This window comes from Macaca fascicularis, chromosome 7 (genome assembly GCF_037993035.2).
Source record: "Macaca fascicularis isolate 582-1 chromosome 7, T2T-MFA8v1.1".
NCBI classification, from domain to species: Eukaryota; Metazoa; Chordata; class Mammalia; order Primates; family Cercopithecidae; genus Macaca; species Macaca fascicularis.
Window position 1 is genome coordinate 14,151,828 of NC_088381.1, and position 20,046 is coordinate 14,171,873.

The window sequence follows — 20,046 nt, forward strand, 5'->3', positions numbered from 1 at the left end:
CAAAAATCTCACAGGACCTATGTAATAATAACACAATGAGAAAAAAAAAAAAAAAAAAAAACAAGGTACTCAGGCAACAAATAGCATGATGAATAGAAGAGTACCTCACATCTCAATTTTAACATTGAATGTAAATGACTTAGATGCTCCACTTAAAAGATACAGGATGGGAGAATGGGTAAGAATTCACCAACCAAGTTTCTTGTATCTTCAGGAGACTCATCTAACACATAAGGACTCACATAAACTTAAAGGAAAAGGGGTGGAAAAAGATATTCCATGCAAATGGACACCAAAAGCAAGCATGAGAAGCTATTCTTATATTAAACAAAACAAACTTTAAAGCAACAGCAATTTAAAAAGATAAAGAGGGACATTATATGATTATAAAAGGACTATTCCATTAGAAAAAGATCACAATCCTAAATACAATACAAATGATCAACAAAATTAAGAGTTATTTTTCTGAAAAGATAAACAAATGGACAAACCTTTAACTAGACAAATCAAAAAAATAAGAGAGAGAACTCAAATAAATAAAATAATAAATGAAAGATAAGACATTACAGTTGATACCACAGAAATACAAAGGATCATAAGAGATCACTATGAACAATTATACACCAACAAATTGTATCACCCATAAGAAATGAATAAATTTCTAGAAACATACAACCTACAAAGACTGAATTATGAAGAAACAGAAAATCTGAACAAAACAATAATAAGTATGAAGATTGAATCTATAATAAAAAGTTTCCCATTAAAGAAGAGCTCAGGACAAGATGGCTTTACTGGTGAATTTTACCAAGCATTGAAAACAAATTAATGCCATTCTTTCTCAAACTCTTCCAAAGAATTGAAGATGAAGGAATACTTTGAAACCCATTTTATGAGGTCAGCATTACTCTAATATTAAAGCCCGATAAAGACACTACAAGAAAAGAAAATTACTGGCCAATATTTCTGATGAACATAGGTGCAAAAATTCTCAATAAGATATTAGCAAACCAAATTCAACAACACATTAAAAGGATCATACGCATGAACAAATGGGCTTTGTCTCTTGAATGCAAGGATGGTTTGACAGAAATCAATAAATATAACAGTCCACATTATCAAAGTGGAGAAAATCACATGATCATTTCAGTAGCTGCACAAAATGCATTTGAAAACAATTAATATCCTTTTGATAAAAACAATAAATTCAGTACAGAGGAATGTACCTTAACATACTAAAGGCCATGTATGACCACCCTACAGCTAACATCATACTAAATAAGGAAAAATTAAGAAGTGTTTCATCTAAAATCAGAAACTAGACAAGGCTTCCTGCTTCTACCACTTCTATTCAACAGAGAACTGTTCTACCCGGAGCAATTAGTCAAGAGGAAAAAAGGTATCCAAATCAGAAACGAAAAAGTTAAATTGTCTTTATTTATAGATGACATGATGTATACTTAGAAAACTCTAAATAGTCCTCTAAAAATTTTTAGGATTAATAAGTTAGTTCAGTAAAGTAGCAGAAAGCACATCAACACACAATAATCACTTGTGTTTCTTACACAATTAACTATTTGAAAAAGAAATTGAAACAGTCCCATTTACAAAAACAACAACTAAATACTTAGAAATAAATTTAATCAGGGAAGTGAAAGATCTGTACCTCAAAAACTATAAGACATTGAGAGAGAAATTGAAGAAAACACAAATAAATAGAAAGATAGTCCAGGTTTATGGATTGTAAATATTGATAAAATGTCCAGACTATTCAAAGCAATCTACAGATTCACTGTAGCCCCATCAATATTTCAATGGCATATTTCATACAAATAGAAAACAAAAATCCTAAAATTCATATAAAACCACAAAAGACCTCAAGTGACCAAAGTAATTTTCAGAAAGAAAGAAAAACCTGGAGACATCACACTTCCTGATTTAAAACTATGCTACAAAGCTATAGTAATCAAAACAATATGGCAGTAGTATAAAAGCAAACACATAGGCCAGGCATGGTGGCTTACATATGCAATCCCAGCACTTTGGGAGGCTGAGGCGGGCAGATCACTTGAGGTCAGGAGTTTGAGACCAGCTTGACTAACACAGTAAAACCCTGTCTCTACTAAAGATGGATTACGCATAGACCAATTGAATAGAATAGAGAGCCTAGATATGAATCCTGGTGTATACAGTCGAGTAGTCTTTAACAAGGGTATCAGGATTGCACCTTGTAGAAGGGACAATCTCTTCAATAAATGGGAAAATTGGATATCTACATGCAAAGATATGACATTGGACTCTTATCATGCACCATATACAAAAGCTAACTTAATATGGATTAAAGATGTAAATGTAAGATCTGAAATCATAAAACTCCTAGAAGAAGACATTGGGGAAAAGTTTATTGACATTGATCTAGGCAAAGATTTTTTGGATATAACACCAAAAGCATAGGAAACAAAAGCAAAAACTAAACAATTGGGGCTACATCAAACTAAAAAGTTTCTGCACAGCAAAGGAAACCAACAATAAAATGAAAAGGCCACCTACAGAATGGGAGAAAATATTTGCAAATCATATGCTATTGTCTGAATGTGCCCTTCAAAGTTCATGTGTTGGAAATTTGATCCCCAATGTGGAAGTGTTGAAAGGTGAGGCTTTAAAGAGATGTTGAGGTAATGAGGGCTCCACCCTCATGAATGCATTAATGCTGTTATCAAGGAGTGGGTTCTTTATAAAAGCACAAGTTCATCCCACTTTTGTCTCTTTCTTGTCCTCTCTTTATCCTTCTGCCATGTGATGCCCTCCACCATGTTATGATGCAGCACAAAGGGCCTAATAGATGCAGGTACCTCAATGTTGAACTTCTCAGCCTTCAAAACTGTAAGTCCATACACTCCTGTTCATTATAAATTACCCAGTTGGTTGTATTTTGTAATAGGAACACAAAACAGACTAAAACACCATATGATAAAAGGTTAATATCTAAAATATGTAAGAAACTCATACAACTCAATAACAAACAAACAAACAAACAAAACAGATAGCCCAAGTAAAACATAGGCAAATGACCTAAATAGACATTTTCCCAAAAAAGGTATACAAATGACAAGTATATAAAAAGATGCTCAACATCACCAATCATCAGGAAAATGCAAATGCAAACGAAAACCATAATGAAATATCACCTCCTGCCTATTAGAATGGCTATTATCAAAAAGATGAAAGATAATAAGTGTTGATGAGATTGCAGAGAAAACAAAACCCTTGTACATTATTGCTAGAAATGTTAATTGGTACAGCCTTATAGAAAACAGTATGAAGTTCCTAAAAAATAATTAAAAATGGAACTACCACATGATCTAACAATCTCATTGCTTGGTATATATCCGACAAATATGAAATCAGTACCTTGAAGAGATATCTGCACTCTCATGTTTATTGCAGTATTATTAATAATAGCCAAAATATTGAAACAACCTAAGTGTCTGTTGACAGATGAATGGATAAAGAAAATGTGAAGGGAGGGGGTGTGTGTCTACACATACACACCCACACACAATGTAATATTATACAGCCATAAGCAGAAAAAAATCCTGCCACTTGCAACAACACAGATGAACCTGGAAGACATGCTAAGTTAAATAACCAGACACAGAAAGCCAAATACTGTATAATATCACTTTTATGTGGAATTTATAATAGTTGATCTCACAGAAACAGAGATTAGAATGGTGGATGCCAGGGAATGAGTGGTGGAGGAAATAGGGATATAAAAGTCAAGGTATACAAACTTTCAGTGATAAGATGAATGAGTTCTGATGATCTAGTGTATAGTGTGGTATGTATAGTTAATAATATTGTATCGTATACTTTAAATTTGTTAAGAAAGTAAATCTTAAGTGTTTGTACCACACACAAAAAATGATGTGAGGTAATGATGTGCTACTTAAGTTGGTTGTGATAATCATCTTACGATGTACATACATAGCAAACCATTATGTTGTATATCTTAGAGTGATACAATTTTTATTTATAAATTATACCTCAATACAACTAGAAAAATAAATATAGTTTAGAAGCATGTAAACATTCAGAAAATGAAGATGTGAGATAGAAGAAAGTCTGAAATATAACAGTTAAGACTAAATAAATATTCTAAATAGTTAAGACTAAATAAATACAAACATAAAATTTAGAGATTTAAAAATGTAACAGTGTAATTCCAGATGATTGTATTAAGAGAGTTAGCTGTGGTGGAGTTGGGGAAGCAAAAAGGAGGAAAACGGACGTACGTAACATTTCTGTCTTTGGGGGAAGTTATGTACAGTTGTTCTATTTAGACTTTAATAGAAAAACATAAGTGTAAAAGTATGGTTTAGGATGTAAGAATAACCATTATAAAAAAATAGAGAAAATATATGACTGCCAACCAACAAGAAGGAAGAAATAAAGTAACAAATTCAATCAATCCCCTAAAAAAATCAAAAGAAAAAAAAAGCACAAATAGAAAACCAAATAATTATCAGGGTAAATATGTACAATTATCCAATATAAATATGACTACTACATACTCATTAAAACAAACAGTACCCAGAAAAATAGCATATTAGGTAAAAAGTTTGAAAAACTGTATCAGAGGAATTTCACATTGATAAAATATACACTCTACCAAGGACAATCTAAAAATATAGTGTTGAATTATATAAAGGGAAAAACTTGAGATTCAAGAAGACATATGGTAAATCCACAGTGCTGTGGGATGTATACCTCATTAGCAATCAAGAAATGAAGTAGATCAAAAGTTGGTAAGCATCAGAGGGTGAAGGTTTTCTTCCTTCCCATTCTCCTTTTTGCTTATCTTCTTCCTCCTTTCCAAATTTTTGGATGAAATCCTTGATCAGATATAAAGATAGAGCTATAGATAGGGATGTACACAGAGGAAAAATATATAGACTATATTAGCATAATTATGCATTAAAATTATCTTGTAAGAACTAGTTAATATTATAAAAAGAAATATTTCTTTACATTGTAGATATTTCATTCTAAAGCATGTACTTAAGAGAATTTCAAGATATAATAACCCCTCTGTACTCCTCAAATGGTGCTTAGATTTTGGGGATAGGAATAAAAGAATTTCGAGGGGGTTATGAACAAGGAAAGAAGTTGGATCTAAAAGAAAAGAACTCCCAGCTACCCATTTACAATGGAATTTGTTGTTGTTGTTGTTGTTGTTGTTGTTGTTGTTGTTGTTGTTGTTGTTTTCAGACGGAGTCTTGCTCTTTAATCCAGGCTGGAGTGCAGTGGTGCGATCTTGGCTCACTGCAACCTCTGCCCCCTGGGTTCAAGCGATTCTCCTGCCTCAGCCTCCCAAGTAGCTGGGACTACAGGTGTCCGCCCCATGCCCAGCTATTTTTTGTATTTTTAGTAGAGATGGGGTTTCACCATACTGGCTAGGCTGGACTTGAACTCCTGACCTTGTGATCTGCCAGACTTGGCCCTCCAAAGTGCTGGAATTACAGTGAGCCACTGTTCCAGGCCGAATTTTTTTTTTTTTTTTTAGCTATTTAATAAAGCTTAACTTGTTGGTTGCAGGGGGGTGTTGCTTTTTATTTTTATTTTAACTTTTATTTTATGTTTACAGGTACACGTGCAGGCTTGTTACATAGGTAAACTCGTGTCATAGGGGCTTGGAGTACAGATTATTTTGTCACCCAGGTATAAGCATAGTACACAACAGTCATTTTAAAAAATCCTTTCCTTCCTCCCACCTTCCGCCCTCTAGTAGGCCCGAGTGTTTGTTGTTCCCCTTTGTGTCCGTATGTTCCCATTATTTAGCTCCCACTTATAAATGAGAACATGCAGTATCTGGTTTTCTGTTCTGGCACTGGTTTGCTAAAGATAATGGACTCCAGCTCCATCCATGTTGCTGCAAAGGACATGATCTCATTCTTTTGTATGGCTGCATAGCATTCCATGATGTATATGTACCACATTTTCTTTATCCAGTGTACCATTTATGGACATTTAGATTGATTCCATGTGTTTGCTATTGTGAAAAGTGCCACAATAAGTATATGTGTGCATGTGTCTTTACGGTAGAATAATTTACATTCCTTTAGGTTTATACCCAATAATGGGACTGCTGGGTCAAATGGTAATTCTACTTTTAGTTCTTTCAGGAATGACTACACTGCTTTCCACAATGGCTGAACTAATTTACATTTCCTTTTCTCTGCAACCTTGTCAACATCTGTTTTTTGTTTTGTTTTGTTTTTTTGTTTTTGTTTTTGAGATGGAATTTCACTCTGTGGCCCAGGCTGGAGTGCAGCGGTGCAATCTTGGCTCACTGCAACTTCCACCTCCTGGATTCAAGCGATTGTCCTGCCTCAGCCTCCTGAATAGCTCAGACTACAGGCGCAAGCCACCGTGCCCAGCTAATTTTTGTATTTTAGTAGAGACGGGGTTTCACCATGTTGGCCTGGATGGTCTTGATCTCCTGATCTCATGATCACTAAAGTGCTGGGATTACAGGCATGAGCCACTGCACCTGGCCTGCTAGAATTTGTTATTTTTTGATGTTTTAAATAATAGCCATTTTGACTGTGTAAGATAGCATCTAATAATGGTTTTGATTTGCATTTCTCTAATGATTAATGATGTTGAGCATTTTTTCACATGTGTGTTGGCTGCATGTATATCTTGTTTTGAAATGTGTCTGTTCATGTCCTTTGCCCACATTTTAATGTTTTTTTGCTTGTAATGTAAATTCCTTATAGATTCTTAATGTTAGGTCTTTGTCAGAAGCATAGTTTGCAAATACTGTCTCCCTTTCTGTAGGTTGCCTGTTTACTCTGTTGATAGTTTCTTCTCCTGTCAGAACTCTTTGGTTTCATTAGGTCTCGTTTGTCAATTTTTGTTTTATTGGAATTGCCTTTGGCATCTTTGAAATCTTTACCAGTTCCTATTTCCAGAATGATTTTTCCTAGGTTATATTCCAGGGTTTTCATAGTTTTGGGTTTTACATTTAAATCTCTAATCCATCTTGATTTTTTTTTAATATAGTGTAAAGAAGGGTCCTAGTTTCAATCTTTTGCATATGGCCAGCCAGTTATCCCAGCATTATTCATTAAATACAGAGTCCTTTCCCACTAGTTGTTTTTGTAAGCTGTGTCAAAGATTAGATGGTTGGAGGTGTGCAGCATTATTTCTGGGCTCTCTATTCTCCTCCATTGGTCTACGTGTCTTTTTTTGTGCCAGTAGCATACATTTTGGTTACTGTAGCCCTGTAGTGTAATTTGAAGTCAGGTAACATGATGTCTCCAGATTCGTTCTTTTTGTATAGGATTGTCTTGGCTATTTGACCTTTTATTTGTTTCCATATGAATTTTGGAATGATTTTTTTCTAGTTCTGTACAGAATAATATTGGAAGTGTGATAGGAATAACATTTAATCTTTAATTATCTTTGGGCAGGCAGTGTGGCCATTTTAATAATATTAATTACCTCTTATCCATGAGCATAAAATGTTTTCCATTTGTTTGTGTTATCTTTGATTTCTTTGAGCAGTGTTTTGTGATTCTCACTGTAGAGATCTTTCACCTCCCTGGTAAGCTGTATTCCTAGATATTTTATTCTTTCTGTGGCAACTGTGAATGGGATTCTCTTCCTGATTTAGCTTTTGGCTTAGATATTGTTGGTAGAAATGCTATTAATTTTTGTACATCGATTTTGTATCCTGAAACTTTGCTGAAGTTGTTTATCAACTTAAGGAGCTTTTGTGCAGAGACTACAGTTTTCTAGACATAGAAGTATATCATCTGCAAACAGGAACAGTTTGACTTCCTCTCTATTTGGATTTTCTTTATTATTTTTTTTCTTGCCTGATTTCTCTGGCCAGAACTTTCAAAACTATGTTGAACAGAAGTAGGGAGAAAGAGCATCCTTATCTTGGTGCCTGTTTCCAGCTTTTTCCCATTCACTATGCTGTTGGCTGTGAGTTTGTCATAGATTGCTCTTATTGTTTTGAAGTTTGTTCTTTCAATGCCTAGTTTATTGAGAGTTCTTAACGTAAGGCCATGTGGAATATTATTGAAAGCATTTTCTGTACCTATTGAGACAATCGTGTGGTTTTCGAACTCAATTCTGTTTATATGATGAATCACATTTATTGATTTGCATTTGTTGAACCAGTCTTGCATTTCAGGGATAAAGTCTGCTTAATTGTAGTCGATTAGCTTTTTGATGTGCTGCTGGATTTGGTTTGCTACTATTTTGTCAAGGACTTTTGCAATAAGGACTATTGCATCAAAGATATTGGCCTGAAGTTTTCATTCTTTGTTGTGTCTCTGTACCAGGTTTTGATATCAGGATAATGTTGGCCTCACAGAATAAGCTGGGGAGGAGTCCCTCCTCCTCATTTTTTTGAAATAGTTTCAATAGGAATGGTACCAGCTATTCTTTGTACATCTGGTAGAATTTGGCAATGAATCTGTCTGAGAATCTTCCTGGTTTAGTCTTAGGAGGATGTATTCATCCAGGAATTTACCCATCTCTTCGAGATTTTCTAGTTTGTGAGCACAGAGGTGTTCAAAGTAGTCTCTGATGGTAATTTGTATTTCTGTGGAGTCAGTGGTAATATTCCCTTTGTGATTTCTAATTGTGTTTATTTGGATCTTTTCTCTTTTCTTCTTTTTTAGCCTAGCTACTGGTCTATCTTACTAATTTTTTCAAAGAACCAACTCCTGGATTCATTGATCTTTCATAGGGTTTTCCATGTCTTAATCTCCTTCAGTTCAGCTTTGATTTTGATTATTTCTTGTCTTCTGCTAACTTTGGAATTTGGTTTGCTCTTCTCTAGTTTTTCTAGTTGTTACGTTACATTGTTAATTTAAGAGATTTCTAATTTTTTGATGTTGATGTTTTAGTGCTATAAATTTCCCTCTTAAAACTGCCTTAGCTGTGTCCTAGAGATGCTGGTATGTTGTATCTTTGTTCTCATTAATTTAAAAGAAATTCTTGATTTTGGCCTCAATTTCATTATTCACCCAAAAGTCATTTAGAAGCATATTGTTTAATTTCCATGTAATTGTATGGTTTTGAGTGATTTTCCTCATATTTTATATTTTTATTGCATTGTGGTCCAACAGTGTTGTTGGTATGATTTTTTTAATTCGCTAAGGATTGTTTTGTGTCCAATTATGTGGTCAATTTTAGAGTATATGACATGTGGCAATGAGAAGAATGTATATTCTGTTGTTTTTGGATGGAGAGTTCTGAAGATATCTTTTAGGTCCATTTGATCAAGTGCTGAGTTCATGTTCTAAATATCTTTGGTAATTTTCTGCCTTAATGATCGAATATTCAGTGCAGTGTTGAAGTTTTTCACTATTATTGTGTGGGAACCTAAGTTTCCTTGTAGATCTCTAAGAACTTGCTATATGAATCTGGGTCCTCCTGTGTTGGGTGAATATATATTTAGCATAGTTAGGTCTTCTTCTCAAATTGAACCCTTTAATATTAATGCCCTTCTTTGTCCTTTTTTCTCTTTGTTGGTTTAATGTCTGTTTTGTCTGAAATTAGGATTGCAATTGCTGCTTTTTCTGTTTCCCATTTGCTTGGTAGATTTTTCTCTGTCCTTTTACTTTGAGCCTATAGATACTATTGCATGTGAAGTAGGTCTCTTGAAGACAGCACAACATTTAGCCCTGCTTCTTTATCCAGCTTCCCACTCTGTGACTTTTAATTGGAGCATTTCACCTATTTACATTCAAGTTTAGTACTGAAATGGGATTTGATCCTGTCATCATGTTGTTAGCTGGTTATTATGCAACATTATAATTGCTTGTGTGGCTGCTTTATTGTGCCACTAATCTGCATACTTTTTTTGTAGTGGCTGGTAATGGTAATTTCTTTCTATACTTAGTGCTCCTGTAAGGAGATCTGCCCTCTTCGAAGGCAGATCTAGTGGTAATGAATTCCATTAGCATTTGTTTGTCTGGAAAGGATCTTATTTCTTTTTCCTTTATGAAGCTTAACTTGGCTGGATACGAAATTCTACGTTGAAAATTCTTTCCTTTAAGCATGTTGAATATTGTTCCACAGTCTCTTCCAGCTTGTAGGGTTTCTGCTACAGAGAAAAGGTCCTCATGGGATTCTCTTTGTAGGTGACCTGTTCTTTCTCTCTCACTGTCAAATACTCTTTAACATTTTTTATTTCATTTCAACCTTGGAGAATCTGATTTGTATTGTCTTGGGGATGATCTTATTGTTTAGTATCATGCAGGAGTTCTCTAGATGTCCTGAGTTTAAATGTTGCCCTCTCTAGCAAGACTGGGAAGATTTTAATGGATGATATCCTGAAATATATTTTCCAAGTTGTTTCCTTTCTCCCTCTTTCAGGGACACCAATGAGTTGCAGATTTGGTCTTTTTACATAATTTCATTTTTCTCAGAGGTTTCATTTATTCCTCTTCATCTTTTTTCTTTGTTTTTTTCTGTCTTATTTTAGAGAACTAGTCTTCAAGCTCTGAAATTCTTTCCTCAGCTTGGTCTATTCTGCTGTTAATATTTGGGATTCATTATGAAATTCTTGTTGTGCATTTTTCAACTCTACTAGCTCAATTTCATCCTTTTTAATGCTGGTTATTTCATCTATCAGCACCTGTATCTTTTTTTGTGATCCTTACATTCCTTGGATTGGTTTTTGATGATCTCCTAAATCTCAATTACCTTTGTTTCTATGCATATTCTGAATTCTATTTCTGTCATTTCAGCCAACTCAGCCTGGTTAACAACTCTTGCTATGGAACTAACAGAGTCTTTGAGTTCCTTTAACTGTGGTGTAAATTGAATACAGTCAGTAAACTTCTTTAGAACATCAGAAAAGGATATCACAACAAAATGACCACTTACTGGTCAGTTTCACTTGACAGATGTAAAAATCCTAAATTACATGTTAATAAGTTGAATTTAACTAATTGTAGTAAAAAGAATACATGATGGCCCAGAAGAATTTATCTTTTGAAATACAAGATTGGCTAAGTATCTAAAAATCGTGTGATACATTTGAATAGGTGTTTAAAGGCAAAAGAAAAAAAACCACATTAATAGATGGTGGAAAAACTCAATAAAATTGAACATCTATTTCTGACAAAAAGCTCTTATCAAGGTAGACTCAAAAAGAATTTGCCTTTAAATGTTAGAATATTATGCAGAAATCATGCAGAAACTCACAGCAAGTAGTACACTTAATTGTGAATTAAAAGCCTTCTCATTAAAGCCAGATTTTGGTGCAAGGAATTCTGCTATTACCACTACTATTCAGTATTATTCTTGCAATTGTAGCTAAAAAGATCCAAAAATAATATAAATAATAGATATAGAAAAAGAAGAAAAAACAAGCATCTTTGGTAAATGATGTGAATAGCTAAGAGAATTAACTGAACAACTACTACAACTAGGAGGACTAGAATCAGTACATTGGATTAATAAAATATCTACATGTAAAAACTCAGTAGTTCTATTCAGAACAATAACCAATTAGAAAATGTAATCAAAATTTTTTAAACACCAAATTCACTGATAAAACAATAAACAACACAATAAACCTCACATGAACCTAGCAAGAAATGGTCAAGTCCCACATAATAGTAAGTATAAAACTTTATAAAATAATTTAAAAGAAGACCCTACTAAATGGAAAGAAGTGCCATGTTTCTGGATGAGAACATCTAATTTTATAAATATTTCTTTCCCCCCCCCCCCCAAATAAATCCAATGCTTTTGCAACTGGAATTCCAATAGAATGTTTTAGAGAATTTCGTAAACTGATTCTAAGATTTAGTTACAGAGAAATGTTCAAAAATAGCCAAGAAAATTTTGAAAAAGAATACATTCATTCAAAAAAATCTCTACTCTGTGCCCCTATTTTCCAGACATTGCTCTGGGTGCTGGAGATATGGCTGAAATAAAAATTATAATCTAATTTTAGGTCAAAATATAGCAAAATCAATTATATAGCAGTCAGTGAGAGAAAATACTGTCTTTTCTACTAGTTTTGAAGAACTTTTTTATATTAACTACCAGTTTAAAAAAGTAGATGGAAGTAATGAAAACCAATTCAGATAAGAATACATTTAATATGTGTTAAGCATTTAATATGTATTGAGGATGTCAAATACCAGGCTATGTACAAGAATGCTTATTTTATTAATCCTCACATCAATTCTGTAAAATAGATGCTAATATCATCACCATCTACATTTGAGGAAACTGAGCTTTAGACATGAAATTTACCTTTTCCCAAACCAGTGATTAAGTCTGGATTTGAACTAAAATTCATCTATCTTTAGAGCTCAGGAACTTTACCAGTAGTTCTATGAAGATTAATGATGACACAACATAGCAATAGTTTTATATGTTCAATCTAACTACTAATTAAATAAATGGCTACTTAACAGCAATAATCAACTAATAAGTCGAGCATGATTAAAAAATATCCAAATTCGATTAGGGCACAATGTGGACATACAAAATTTTACAACCTTTCAGGAAAGCATTCTAGTAAAGGGTTTTAAGAATCTTTGAAATCTTTAAAATTTTTTAAGATAAATTTTCTTGTGCATATTTAAAGTATACAACATGATGTTATGGGATATATACAGATAGTAAAAAGGTTACTATAGTGAAACAAATTAACATCCATTGTCTCACATAGTTATCCATTTTTTTAGTAGCAAGAATTGCCAAAACCCTACTCATTTTGCATGAATCCCATATACATACCTTTATGACCTATAGTTATCATGTTGTACATTAGATGTCTAGGCTTGTTTATCCTACCATCTGTTGCTTTGTATTTTCTGACCTACATATCCTCATCTCCCTACCTCCCACTGCCATGCCTCTGTCAATCACTGTTTTGTTCTCTATCTCTATATATGATTTATTATTATTAGATTCCCTGTGTAAGAGACATCCTGCAATACGTTTTTCTAGGTATGCCTTATTTCACTCAGCAAAATATCCTCCAGGCTCATTCACATTGTGGGAAATAGAAAAAATTTGGTTCTTTTTTAAAGCTGAATATTATTCCATTGTGTACGCGCACCACAGTTTCTTTATTCATTAATTTGTCTATGGACACTTAGGTCATTTCCATATCTGAGCTGTTGTGAATAATGCTGCAATGAACATGGGAGTGCAGGTATCTTTACAAAGTGATGATTTTATTTCCTCTGGGTATATGCCCAGAATAAGGATTGCTAGGTCATACCTCTAGTTTTAGTTTATTTTTACTTTCTTTAGAAACAGTATGGAAATATTGTTTTCATAATGACTGTACCAATTTACAGTCCCACCAGCAATGTACAAGAGTGCCCTCTTCTCCATACCCCCGCTGACATTTGTTATCTTTTGACTTTTTGATGATAGCCATCCTAACAGGTGTAAGTTGGTATCTCACAGTGGTTTTCATTTGCATTTCACTGATGATCAATGACGCTGAGCATCTCTTCATACACTTGTTGGCCATTTTTACGTCTTCTTTGGAGAAATGTCTAGTTAGATCTTTTGCCCATTTTTTTTTTAGTTCGATTATTGGCTTTTCCACTATAGAGTTGTGTAAGTTCTTTGTAAATTTTGGATATTAATTCCTTAACAGATGCATGATTTGCAAATATTTCCTGCTACTCTATATCCTGCTGCTTCATCTTGTTGATTATTTCCTTTGCTGTTCAGAAGCTTTAAACAGTGTTTCCACTTCTAGGAATTTCACTTGAAGAAATAATCAGAAATGCGAACATAACTTTACATACAAGGATGTTCAGCTCAATGTCATTTATAACAGCAAAATTTTGAACTCATCTAAATAATAAAATAATGGCATCTTCATAAGATAAATGACTGTAGATAGTATTAAAAATCCAAATCAAGAAAAGTATATGATAACATGGGACATGATAATTATGCAATACTAAGTAATAAAGATAGGATAAAAAACAACACAAAAATTATAAACCCAATACCAAATTTTGTATAAAAATACACTGATATAGAGTACTGTATATAGAAAATGCTTAAATTAATAAACATATTTATAAATCAAAATTTAAATAAAATAATAGTTATTTACACACTTAAGAAAAATAAAATAGTAATAGAGTTTATGAAACCAGTGAAATAATTTTAAAGGGGAAGGTGCTAGTTTTCTTTCTGAAACTTTACTGTATTTCCTTATTCTACAAAGGAAAATAGATTGCATGTCTCATACAAATATATAAATATAACAAAATAAAAAAATAAAACTAGATAAGAATAATTCCACTGTGTTTTACACAGAATCCAATTAAAACCTCTGAGTATACTAAAACAGTGTTAGTAAGTCTTCATCTGCTTTCCCTAATAGAGAGAAAATGCTAATTAATTTATAGATAATATTTAAAGTTTATTTTATGCAACATGTCAGCAGATACCGTTAAAAGAGAAAAGTGCGCTTTACAGTCCTATGGAAGGTAATAAATGTCAAACACATGTAGATACAGTTATAACTTTATGAACACTCAGGGTAATGCACACAAGGAAAACCTTACACAAACACCAAATAAAAAGACATGTTTTCTAAGCACAGTCAGGGGACTGTTTTTAGCTCTATGTGTAATGTAGGTGACACAGAGGGTTAAGGGCTGCAGTGCAGTGGTCTGCAATAAACTCCCTGCAAGCGAGGGTTTTGATGGGGTGCTAATTGAGTAGCAGGTGAACATAAATAGAAAACACCAAGGGTGTATACGGGGGAGTCTTTTTGTTGATGAGAGAACATAAAAATGCTGAGCTCTGTAACAAGAAATAAATACAATCTGGGGCTTATTCCTCCGACCTCATTCTACCCTCCATAGTATGGGCCTCTCTAGCTAAAAATGCTTGCTAGGGATTAACATGGCTTTTAAAATGTGTGAGTGAAAATAGAATAAATCAGGTAAGTTCCCGAGGCATATAAAAACTTAAGGTTTTGTGTCTAGTGTTCTGCCTTTGTTCCTTAGTTTGTGGTTAGATGCAATGGTTGTTGCTGATTTCTGACATGACTGGCTCAGAATGTCTCAAGACATTAACAATGGCTGAATCATGAAGCATCAAAAGTAAAATTTCACCAAGATTTTATCAGCATGTAGATACCAAAAACATATAAAACAGACTGAATAGAAATATGAAGACTGACTCAAGCTTTCTGAAGTTCAAGATTCTTTTTAAAAAAGTAAGTACTGTTTCTTGTTTAGCTCACCTAGACAGGTTTAAAATATTTGTAAGTTCTCAGGTTGATATTTCGCCTTTTCCAGGAAATCATATAATACAAATACATATAACCATCATATTGAAGATTTACCTTTCTCTGAGAAGTATTTTCAGGTGTATGTAAAGTGCCATATTCACTGACAATGTAGTATATTTGAAAAAAATGGGGTCCCTGCACAATATTGTTATTTCTAATAAAGTAGTATACACATCCAAGATGTAAGACATTTAAAAGCTATTATGTTTTTAATAATGATAGATAACGACACATTTCTTGTGCACCAGCAACTGTACTAACCACTTTATATATACTATTTCCTTTGATTTCACAGTAATCTTAGGAAGTAAGCACTCTTAATTAAATTTCTAAGTAAGGATACCAATCTGTAGAAAGATTAAGTCTCTTTTCCAGAGTCACATAACGAATTAGTTGTGAATCCAGATGTTGAACCTAAGTAAACTGACTCTCTACAAAACACAAATCCTAAACTGCTTCTTTATACACCCTCCTTACATTCGCTCTTCCAAGTTCCTGAAGAATATTCACTAAATGAATGCTTTGCCATAATAAAGACTCTTGCTATTTTCAGAGAGTCAAGGTAGACTAACAAAAAGTTTACCACCTCACATGGTCTAAAGCAGTGATGTTAAATTTTAATGTTCAAATAAATCACCTGGGGATCTTTTTAAAGTGTAGATATTGATTCAGTAGGTCTGAGGTGCAACCTGAGGGTCTGCATTTTCAACAAGCTTCCTGGTGATGCCTTTGCTGCTGCCGCAGACCACACTTTAAGTAGCAGGTCTGTAGAATTTTTCCTGAGATGCATCGAAGGGATAGAAGTACAGCTCCAGTTGCTTTCCTGTGCCCTCATTTCCATTACCTAGTTTCTGTGATGTCACAATCTAGTTTGATCCCTTTTCAACTCTCTGACTCTTTCCTCTTGTATCCTATTTTCCCCTTGTCTCAAAGAAGAAAACTGGAATGCTAATATAAATATAAATATTGTCACCAAATTCTGAAAGGGAGATAGCCAGTTCAGACATGTGTTAAGGAAAAATAATCCTGTGTCTTCTTTGTATTACTTTGTAGATTACAGACTATTTTATAGAAGTTTGAAACAAGTCTCATACAGAATGCTTTATATCACTAAGCTCACCGGGTAAAAATCAGAAAAACAAGCATCTCCAAAATTACCATTTTCAGAAGTATCAGAACAACCCTACAAGAATAAGAGATGCAAGAAGTAGAATGGTATATTAGGAACCAAGATATTGCTCAGAAATATAAGACTCATTTTAGGTTTATCCTGCACATCCAAACTTGTACCTTCATATCCAACCATTTACCATACCCTGTAGATTTAACATAACAAACAGCAATTCTTTTCATCCACCACTGCCGTGGTTTAGTCCCTCATCACATCTCACTTTACTAGTTTCCTAACATGGGCAGGAGAGAGGGTTCCTGTTTAGCCCCAGGACTACTTCAAGGCCATTCTCTACACTGCTGCCAAGGAAACTTCTCTAAGTTATTAATCTAATGTCACTTTGCTTTGCCTCCTTCATCAGCTCCCTATAGTGTTAAAGTTCAGGCTTCCCAGGTTAGCACACATAGCTTACTGTGGTCATATCCCCTCTGTCTCAGTAATTCATTCCTTCCATTACCTCACACAAACCTTTTACTGGTACTGAAACAGAATACAGCTCTACTATTGCATCATGGTGTTTTACACCTTCCTGCCTTCTCATATGCAATTTTTATTCAGAAACTCTCCCCTTTCCCTTCTTTGCTCTCCTTCCTAGCCCTCCCTCCTATACACCCAGCTAACTTGCCAAGAATCAGTTCAAGAAGTGTTCTGGAATACCTGGAAACTCCCTGAATCCTCCTATTAAGATAGTCAGAGGAACTATAGTAGGAAAAACAAGACCTCATAGACTCTATCTGCAATAAGTCTAGATCACAAATATGACTCCAAAATAGAACGTGGTGGGGCTAAGTTAGGAAAACCTCCAAGACCTACACGGTATCAAAACAGTCTGGCTGAAACCAGAGGAAAGACAAAGGGACTGCTGATGACCCTGAGAGCTGGAAACCCCCAACTATCAGGCACCCCTAGAAAGCACAGTGGGCTTTTCTGAGAACAACAGGAGACAATGGGAGAGGATTTTGAAAGTTCCACTTTTAGAGTAATGAGGGTAAGAGCAAGTGGCCTAAAGAATGATCTGATGGTCCCAGAGAGTTTTGGGGTCTGGGGCCTATAAACTCAAAAGTGACAGACAAATCAACCCTTACATTACAGATCTTAGCCCTAAGGAGTCACTGCTGGTATTCTAAAAGCCACAGAGAGCAGAACAGGGACTATAAGAGTAAAGAAATACAAGGTGAAGATAAAATGAGAAGAGTAGCAGAGGAGGCTCTAAGAGGTAGCTATTTTGATCTATCTTCTCTTCTAAAAGTACATAAAAAGTCATCTTACTTAACAATGAAGAGGAGCAAAAGAATGCCACAGGATCCTGCATAAAATTAGTATAAAAAATAAAATAGTGAAAAAAAATCTCTCAAATAAAGAAAGCGCACCAGAAAATCATGCCCACAAAACAGATGAAGAACCTAATGTTTCAAAATGGGCTAAAAATAAGAGAATTCTAGAATCTATAAAGAACAACATATATCAGAATTTAAAAACTCAGAAGTGAGATGATTGAAGAAAAAGATTTAAAAAGAGAGGTAAAAGAATTCAGGAAAGAATTAGAAATAAAAGAAAAAATAACTACCTCTAAAGTTAGGAAAAAACACAAAAATAAACACAACAAAATATACCTTAAGAGAAATAGAATATGGAAAAGAGGAAGTTTTTTAGATAACAGAATTTTGAAAGACTGCTAAAAAGCATTTGAGAGTAAGTGATGAATATAGAAGAAAAGCAAAAGAGATTCAACATAAATATACCAGTAGTCTCTGAAGAGGAAAATCAAAGCAATGGACAGAATAAATATTAAAACTACAACTCAGGAAAATCTTTTACAATGATAAAAAAAAGTCTTAAGACTAAACATTGAAAGGGTATACCATTTAGCTGGGAATTAAATCTATAATGCCAACATTAAGAAATATTCTACTAACTGACTGGAGATATATACATGAACATACGTGTGTGTGTGTGTGTTTATTCAGAGAATATTATTCCCTTAAACCCTTCCTGAATAATCCATTAGAGAATGAGCTTCATACCATGAAAATACAATGGCTTAAGAGCCTTTGACATAAGGACAAGAGGCAGTTCTAAATATATTTTTTCTATAGAATCAACACTGATGATTATAACAATAAAATGTCTGTGTGCCCTAATAATGTAGATATAGTACAAGAATCAAATATAGATAAGTACAATAAACTCATTTATAATTTCATATGTATTCATTAGGTCTACAAGGATATCACATCAACAAATGCTGGATTTGAGGGAAGAAAGAAAGAGAAAGAGGTCACTAGTTGGTTGCATTAGTGCTCATAGCAGGAAACAACAGTCAATAACCAGAAAGGGAGGGATGGATATTACTATTACAAAGGATTTCTTAAAATAAATACAAAAGTAATTATTAAAACAAAAAATGCAAACCTTCCTAAATGCCAGAAGATATTTTTTAAAACTTTTAAATTTACTTGTGGGGAAAGAGAAGAGTTAGAGTGAAATAACCAGAAATAAAAGCTAAGCTTCTTTTATTATAACTTGCTTCAAAACTTTGATTTCGAGGTGGGCATAATGGCTCATGCATTGTAATCCCAGTGTTTTGTGAGGCTAACGAGGGAGGATCACTTGAGGCCAGGAGTTCAACACTGCTGTGAGCTATCATCATGCCACTGCACTCCAGCCTGGGTGACAGAGCAAGACACTGTCCTTAATAATAAATAAATAAATAAATAACAGTTTACTTTTGGACCCTTGTAAATATTTTCCATAATTTCAAAGCAAGCTTAATTTACAAAATTAATCTCTAAAAATTAAAAATAAAAGTATAAAAATGACTCAACTGTATAAACAGTGGGGGCATAACTATACAGAAAGGAACTAATTCAAGTGAGTTTAAAACATGGTAATTTGATCGCACATTCCTAGGATATGCCCTAAGGATTAAAAGTAGAATAAAAGAGGATAAGCAAACAAAAACACTCACTAAGATTAGACTATTTTGAGGAATCATATAGTTAGTGGACATGTTGGTAATGTTATTCTTAGGCTGTTGTGTGATTATTATGGGATAAACAAATGAGAATTATGTTTGTGTTATTAAAAGCAGGGATCTTTCATAGTGAGAGAAAGAAACACTATTGTAACACAGATAAGGTTAAGCAGTCTTGAACTGTAGTCTTAAATTTTGATTGGAACTGTCAATACAAAGTCACGATTTGTTTTTTTCCCAATTTGACCCTCCATAATGTCTCAAAACAATGTATATCCCAGCTGAAATTAGTGTCTTCAGTCTTCAGAATACGGGTTCTAAACTAAACACCCTACTATAAAGAAACAGGGATCCATGCAGAAATTGCTGAATCCAGGTCTGTGATTGGAATGGGAAATGTTTGAGACGGTCCTGAATGAATTGATAAGCTAACTGGAGCAACTCTAAAAATCTGGTCACTGGGCCGGTAGAGTTCTAACATCAACTGTGCAGTTGTAAGGAATGCAAGTTCTCTGTCTTACCTCAGACCTGCTGAATCAGAAAATCTGAGGTAGGGCCCAGCAGTCTGGGGTT